The sequence below is a fragment of the Haematobia irritans genome, chromosome 4, assembly GCF_050003625.1.
Source record: "Haematobia irritans isolate KBUSLIRL chromosome 4, ASM5000362v1, whole genome shotgun sequence".
Classification (NCBI taxonomy): Eukaryota; Metazoa; Arthropoda; class Insecta; order Diptera; family Muscidae; genus Haematobia; species Haematobia irritans.
The window spans coordinates 144938385-144946373 of NC_134400.1; the positions used below are offsets into that span (position 1 = coordinate 144938385).

At 31.3% G+C, this 7989-nt stretch overlaps 1 long non-coding RNA gene across 1 annotated transcript; it reads left to right on the plus strand.

Annotated features, from left to right (window-relative positions):
- Nucleotides 1-3382: 3382 nt before the first annotated feature.
- Nucleotides 3383-7294, plus strand: LOC142234271 (uncharacterized). The gene is made up of 3 exons (XR_012721602.1): nucleotides 3383-3623; nucleotides 3681-5162; nucleotides 6708-7294. It is a non-coding gene; the product is annotated as an uncharacterized LOC142234271 (long non-coding RNA).
- The last annotated feature ends 695 nt before the right edge of the window (nucleotides 7295-7989 follow it).

Below are 7989 nucleotides of genomic sequence, written 5' to 3' on the forward strand. Positions count from 1 at the left end.
TTTTTTATTTTTTAAATGAAAAAACATTTAACAATGCTATACGATGCTTTGAGAAAATTTGACAGAGTCTCTCATCTTTCGCCGAATGTCCTGAAGTTGCCTCTTGAAAAATATCTAATGTATAAGCCGCTGATGTTTTTACATAAACTAATAAGCACATACAAGCCAACATACTTATACAATAAACTGAATTTTGCCAGATCTTCTCGGGGTAGAACTATTATACAACTAAGCCATCGTCGTAGTTTATCTGAAAAACACTTCCTGATATGAACTATCCGTCTCTGGAACCAACTCCCAAATCACATTCAAATCATAAGAAACAATCATAGATTCAAGACAAATGTCATTAAATTCTATAGCGAATCCTGATGCTATCTACTAACAGAGTTCTCTATTTCTCAGGGAATACATATAAAAACTCATTTAAATAATTTATACATACATATATTTGTTTTTTTTTTTTTATATTCTTTAAAATTTTAAGTTTTTTTATTGTTAATTTCATTACCTTACTTCAAACTTAAATATTGATAATAATAGTTGAATGATTTATCCTTACTTTATTATTTATAACAATGCATATTTAGTACTAAATTTATAAGATTTGTATCTTGTTGTACTAAAAACCCAAATCAAATAAATAAATGAAATGAAAACTTAATTTTCTTTATGGAACAATGTTGAATTTTAGACATACATTTCCCCTTTATGGAAATTTATTTCGTGCACTTAATTTCTTTTTATTGGCATTTTAATTTAATAAACTAAAAGTATGAAACTAACACAGTAAATGGTTTGATCTGCTCAGTAGCCAATTTCCTATCTTCCTAAAGTTTATTGTCTTTGATATAAATATCATATCGTTTCACAATTCATTTCAAACTGATAGGTGTACAACTTTTTTTTTGCTGACTGCTCAGGGTGTAGATTTAACATTCTAGCTATGCATGTCAAATATTGTTGAAATCGGTTCATATTTAGATACAGTTTCTATATAAAGGGTGATTTGTTAAGAGCTTGATAACTTTTTTAAAAAAAAAAACGCATAAAATTTGAAAAATCTCATCGGTTCTTTATTTGAAACGTTAGATTGGTCCATGACATTTACTTTTTGAAGATAATTTCATTTAAATGTTGACCGCGGCTGCGTCTTAGGTGGTCCATTCGGAAAGTCCAATTTTGGGCAACTTTTTCGAGCATTTCGGCCGGAATAGCCCGAATTTCTTCGGAAATGTTGTCTTCCAAAGCTGGAATAGTTGCTGGCTTATTTCTATAGACTTTAGACTTGACGTAGACCCACAAAAAATAGTCTAAAGGCGTCAAATCGCATGATCTTGGTGGCCAACTTACCGGTCCATTTCTTGAGATGAATTGTTCTCCGAAGTTTTCCCTCAAAATGACCATAGAATCGCGAGCTGTGTGGCATGTAGCGCCATCTTGTTGAAACCACATGTCAACCAAGTTCAGTTCTTCCATTTTTGGCAACAAAAAGTTTGTTAGCATCGAACGATAGCGATCGCCATTCACCGTAACGTTGCGTCCAACAGCATCTTTGAAAAAATACGGTCCAATGATTCCACCAGCGTACAAACCACACCAAACAGTGCATTTTTCGGGATGCATGGGCAGTTCTTGAACGGCTTCTGGTTGCTCTTCACTCCAAATGCGGCAATTTTGCTTATTTACGTAGCCATTCAACCAGAAATGAGCCTCATCGCTGAACAAAATTTGTCGATAAACACATTTCGAACCGAACACTGATTTTGGTAATAAAATTCAATGATTTGCAAGCGTTGCTCGTTAGTAAGTCTATTCATGATGAAATGTCAAAGCATACTGAGCATCTTTCTCTTTGACACCATGTCTGAAATCCCACGTGATCTGTCAAATACTAATGCATGAAAATCCTAACCTCAAAAGAATCACCCTTTATATCGAAAATGTAGATCTAAATACAATATGGTGAAGTGTACAATATAGTCGGCACCGGCCGTCTTTAGACTTTCCTTACTTGTTTCTTATATGAGATGTGCTTATATCCGTTCTCTACTATATATATATTGTATGTTAATCGTCTATAAACATGGTTGAAATACCCAAGTCATGGCAATCATAAAATCATCGATTTCATTGAAACTACGCCAAATTGGCAACACTTCACATTTCTCCAGTGCGACAAGTGAATTTCTGTTGTTGTTGTTACATTCACACATGTTTTGATTTTTGTTTTTCACTTTACTACACAATTGCATATACTTAAGTTATACATAAACTCAGATGTGGCATTAACAAAATATGTTTACGTGCAAATGTGTACAAAACAAGAAAGAAAAAAAAAAAACAAAAATAACACAGTATGTATACTAATATGTATATATATATGTATGTATGAAATCAATCGAAGACAACTCAGCACGCTTTTATATGGTTGAGCATGCGAGTATTGAGGGCGCGAAAAATATGAAAAGCTGAATCATGCGTAATATGCCAGCATTCGACTTTAATAACAACACAAATTGTGGAGAGATCTAAAAGAAAGAAAGACTCTGAAGACCTCATAAGGAAACTTATAGAAAACATACAACTGTGTATAGGAACATGTATATGGGTATGTATGTATGTTGATATCTTTCTATGTGCTTCTGCTAGCCTACATGCGTTACGTTGCTGTTGCAGCCAGAGAGTGGAGCCCCAGCAGCAGCAGCACATTAAAGAACAAGAAGATGCCTACATACGCACCAATCTAAACCTTACTGTTTGTTTTGTTTTGCGGCTAAACTTAAGAAGGAATGCCATAAATGTAAAAGCTTCAACGACAAAGCTACAAACTTCGACAACAACTAGCTAACCTACACACAACATTGGAGCAAATTGAGAAACCATGGTTAGTTTGTAGTAGCGCTCTATTGAATTGACCAAAGAGAGAGATTTTACGTTCCAAACTATTTTAACTCTTTTCAGTGCAAAAAACATATTCACAAACCTTTAGAGCTTATCTGCAAAGTGGTGAGGCATTCAAACAATGAAAATTTCTCCTCTATACTATGGTCTCATTTTGAGTAAAATGAATTGTATGGCCCTATGGTATTGGTGTGTCACCAACAACAATAAGAGACATAATTCCACTCAATATTCCCACCATTTACATTTTGATTTCTCCAATTGCAAGCCACGTCTATGGCGCTACTCTGTCTCTTATAGGTATTTCCTTCTAATTCTTAATGCACAACTCACATGTATAGGTATACAAACTCATAGAATGCACTAAATGAGTGAGCGTTTGCCTAGTAGTGTAAACAATCGCTTTTGTTTCTTGGGAGGGTTGGATTTTTTTATGGATATCACACCATAACTCACCACTTTGTCATAGATTCCAATTGCGATACAGTTTGGTGCTGCAGAAATTCTACCAATGTCCACCAATCAACCACTGACTAACTCACAATTGTGAATTTACCGTAAAACTCAAGCACTCAATACTCTTGAGTCATTTCCCCGGTGCTCATATACTCAGTTAACCATAGTCGACAGAGGAGAAAAGTAGCGCCATACTCCATGTGCCTTTGTGTGGCGTTTGCAAGTATGCATTGCATGCTGTTATGGAAAGAGTGAGTGAGCGAGTGAGTATTGCTGGTTTAAGGCCATAATGTTAACGTGAGGTTTATAAGAAATTTTAGTCTTCTTACAGCGTTTGTCGAGTAAACGACAGTTGTGTTCGCTGGTGTTACTGTGTCGCTTGGACATCGCGATTTTATATAAAAAAAAAAACATCAAAAAATTTACAAAACATGGCTCTCATATATAATACATATTTGAATTACAAGAAAATGCATTGTAATCGTGAAAAGAAAAACACTTGTAGAGAATATACGTCTTAGAAAATTGAGAAATTTTTGGATCACCAACCATTTGAAAAACTTATTTGGGCTTTTATTTACGTTATTCGGTTAACAGAGTTTAATAAGCAAAGAAAACCGTTATATTAAGACTTTACAAGTTTCCAATCCTTGTACATATGCTCTGTAGCCCCCGTGTGTGTCTGTGTGCATGCTTATGAATTTGAGTGATGTTGCAGTTTGAAATGCACTTGTGTTATTTGTTACTGCTTTCAAACATCAGTAGATGCAACATTAACGACAGCAGCGCAGCAACATGTTTTGTGGCTTAGTTATTTGGTGGTTCGAAGCCAAATCATATACACATATGTATGCGTGTGTGTGTGCATGTGTTTTTCAAAACGGTATTGGTAAACGGGGATGTGACGGCAAGTGGCTGTATGAGTTTGTACGCAGATGTATATACCCGTTATATGTTAACGTTAACGTCTCTGCTGCTGTTGCTGCCGCTTGACAGCCGTTAGTGTCTACTGTTAATTCCAAGTCTGATAACTCGTGGAAAAGCTAGTCTTTTCGTTCCTTCTATTAACTGAAGTCAGTTAACTTTTTGCCTTCGCTGCTGCAACATTGCAGTTCTTTGCACTGTCTTCCCTGTGAATTATTTTCAAAAATGAATAAGACAAAAAAAAAACAACGTGGAGTAATTGCCGTCGCCAAATGAAAAATGTATATGTACTCATTGAAGACTAAGTTTAAACGCGTATATATTATAAATCCACAAATAACTAAAGGGCCTAAAAGATATCTTTTCGCGTTAACGTGTAAAAAACAAGTGCCCAACGTATTGTGATTTATGATTGGAAAAAAAAACTTTTGAAAAAATTAGTGAAAAAAAAAAACAACAAACTGCCAAAAATTTAAAAACGATTCCAAAGATAAATTAATAAAATGCTATGCGTTCCTGCACGTGCTCAACAAAAAAAAAAACAAAAGCAGTTTTAGTGACGTCATTTTAAAAACTCATTCAAATCGCGTAAAGATTGTATTTATCTTGTCTCTTATTACTAACGCCCAAATGAAACTATAAATGGATTTTTATAAAATTATGAGAAAATTTGCAAATGTAAAGTAGCGAACTTTGTACATAAAAAATAAACTGACAAAGCATATACCTCCAAAGTATTTTTTTGTAATATTTTTAAATTAAAAAAAAATATAAACATATATGGAACAAAAAGTTAAAAGACTGCAGTACTCGTTTATGTTTGTTTTTGTGAAAATTTAAAGCAAATATAAATTCCCAAAAACCATTCTCTATACTAGGTAAGCTTTTTGTTTGATTTTGTTTACAATCGATGTCCCTCTCACTTAAAATTGCGGAAGCGGAAATGTCACAGAAAGCAAAAACCAACACCAGGTAGTGACTCCATCAATTGGTGCAGCTAACTGTTGATCTGAGAACGATGATTGTTTTCTGAGGAACGAAATCTTAGACAAATGGAGTTTTCTTTTGACGCATGACATATGTTATTTTAAAGCAAATGAAAATACAGTACAGTAGTTTTCGCTTATATAGAATATTTCACATGTAGTAGATTTTCACATATACAGTATGTCAAGAAAGTCTTTTGACATTGCCAACTATTTCAACTTCTAGAAATAATTGAAATATTAAATATTTTATTAAATTTTTAATTCTGTGTACGTATGTATACTTTGCAAAATACATAATAAAATATTTTTTTTAAAATTTCATTATATTTAATTTTGGAACAAAACATAATTTTTATCCCATTGTCAAAACACTTTCTTGACAAACTGTAGTTCAAAAACCATTCTTCTAATATCATAATGACATAAATTCCACATATATAGTTTGCTGAATAATCCATTTCACTTATAGGCCGATTTTGCACATATTCCATTTTTTGTGTTGTTAAAATGAAATCGATATAGACTATTTAAGATATAGCCCAAATGAAAGGTTTGGCAAAATCATAAAAATAGCATCAGATCTGGGTTTTAATCAGATATAAATTATATTAATTTTGTTTTCTTGAAAATGTATCTCATTGATTTAAATACATTTTAGTAAAAAAATACATCATATTTGACAGTGGGTAACGGATATAAGAAAGTCAGAAAATACCTCAAATTTTTTCCTTGTATGCGTTTTTTTCTTATGGACAATTATTGCAGATAAGAAAATGACATATATATTTATATAAGAAATTTCTTTCTGATAGAAATATATTTAAAAAAACACTCTTTTAGCAATAACAAACAAAATTTAGGTATATAGTTTTAAAATATTTGTATTAAAAATGGTAAAAGGGAAAATTAAAAAAATCCCCGTTCCTTTAAAGTTTTATAATTTAACTTGATTGCTTTTGTAACCCTTTTGTGATTTGCGTACACAAACCAAGAATAAATAGAAATGCGCGTCTACTGTTGCCGTTGGAAAAAAAATATTCTCTATTGCTGACACATAAAAAAGTTTCTTATAGGAATATGGGATAAGATATGTTGTTCTTTTATCATCTTTTATTGTTTCTTATACACTTTTTTATATGAAACATTTTTCGCACTAAAAACATAGCTAAAAGACATGGTGTTTTTACAACATCTTCTTATATGCGGTTTTTTCCTATATGAGATGTGCTTATATCCGTTACCTGCAGTACTTATTTTTCCTTTTATATTCATATTCCTTTACATGTGTGGAAACAGTTATCTACTAATGTGGCACATAACTATGGGTGTGGACTATAAGCGAAAACTACTGTAAAACAAACTTTCCAATATTTTTTTAGAAGAACTGGGAATTTCCTTTGTCTACAAATTTTCGATACTTTTTATTTTTTTCAGAAACATAGATTTTACATTTATTCAAATTAAAAGCCAATGGATCAACATGGTCTAAGTGGGAACCAGCTCCTTTTGCTACGGATTGGTTTCATACTTACAACCTAACCTAACTAACTAAAAACCAAAGACAATACACTTAGGAAGATGGGAAAATGGCTGCTGAGGACATCAAACCATTGATGGCGCTAGGTCCCAACTTGTCGTTCACACGTTTGGTTCGACACATTAAAATGCAAATAAAAAGAAGTTAAGTTGGAAGCATCTTGGAACAAACGGGAAAATATAATTTGTAATTTATTGCTCAAAACTTAACATTGTTCAATTTAAAACATTAAGTTTTTCATTTAAAACAAGTATATACGGCCGTAAGTTCGTTCAAGCCGAAGCTTATGTACCCTCCACCATGGATTGCGTAGAAACGTCTACTAAAGACTGTCATCCACAATCGAATTACTTGGTTTTTGCGTTAACCCATGCCGATGGCAAGGTACCTTAAAACTTCCTAACAACGTCTTCCAAATTGTAAGTTAGTCCATACGTGGTATATATTAAACTAAAAAAAAATGGCCGATTAAATACGTATATAATTCAGTTTGACAAAATTTTCTATAGAAATAACATTTTGACAAATTTTTCTATACAATTAAAATTTTGACAAAATTTTCTATAGAAATAAAATTTTGACAAAGTTTTCAATAGAAATAAAATTTGGACAAAATTTTCTATAGAAATAAAATTTGGACAAATTTTTCTATAGAATTAAAATTTTGACAAAATTTTCTATAGAAATAAAATTTTGACAAATTTTTCTATAGAATTAAAAATTTGACAAAAGTTTCTATAGAATTAAAATTTTGACAATTTTTTCTATAGAATTAAAATTTTGACAAAATTTTCTATAGAAGTAAAAATTTGACAAAAGTTTCTATAGAAATAAAATTTTGACAAATGTTTCTATTGAATTAAAATTTTGACAAAATTTTCTATAGAAATAAAATTTTGACAAATTGTTCTATAGAATTAAAATTTTGAGAAATTTTTCTATAGAAATAAAATTTTGACAAAGTTTTCAATAGAAATAAAATTTGGACAAAATTTTCTATAGAAATAAAATTTGGACAAATTTTTCTATAGAATTAAAATTTTGACAAAATTTTCTATAGAATTAAAATTTTGACAAAATTTTCTATAGAAGTAAAAATTTGACAAAAGTTTCTATAGAAATAAAATTTTGACAAATTTTTCTATTGAATTAAAATTTTGACAAAATTTTCTATAGAAA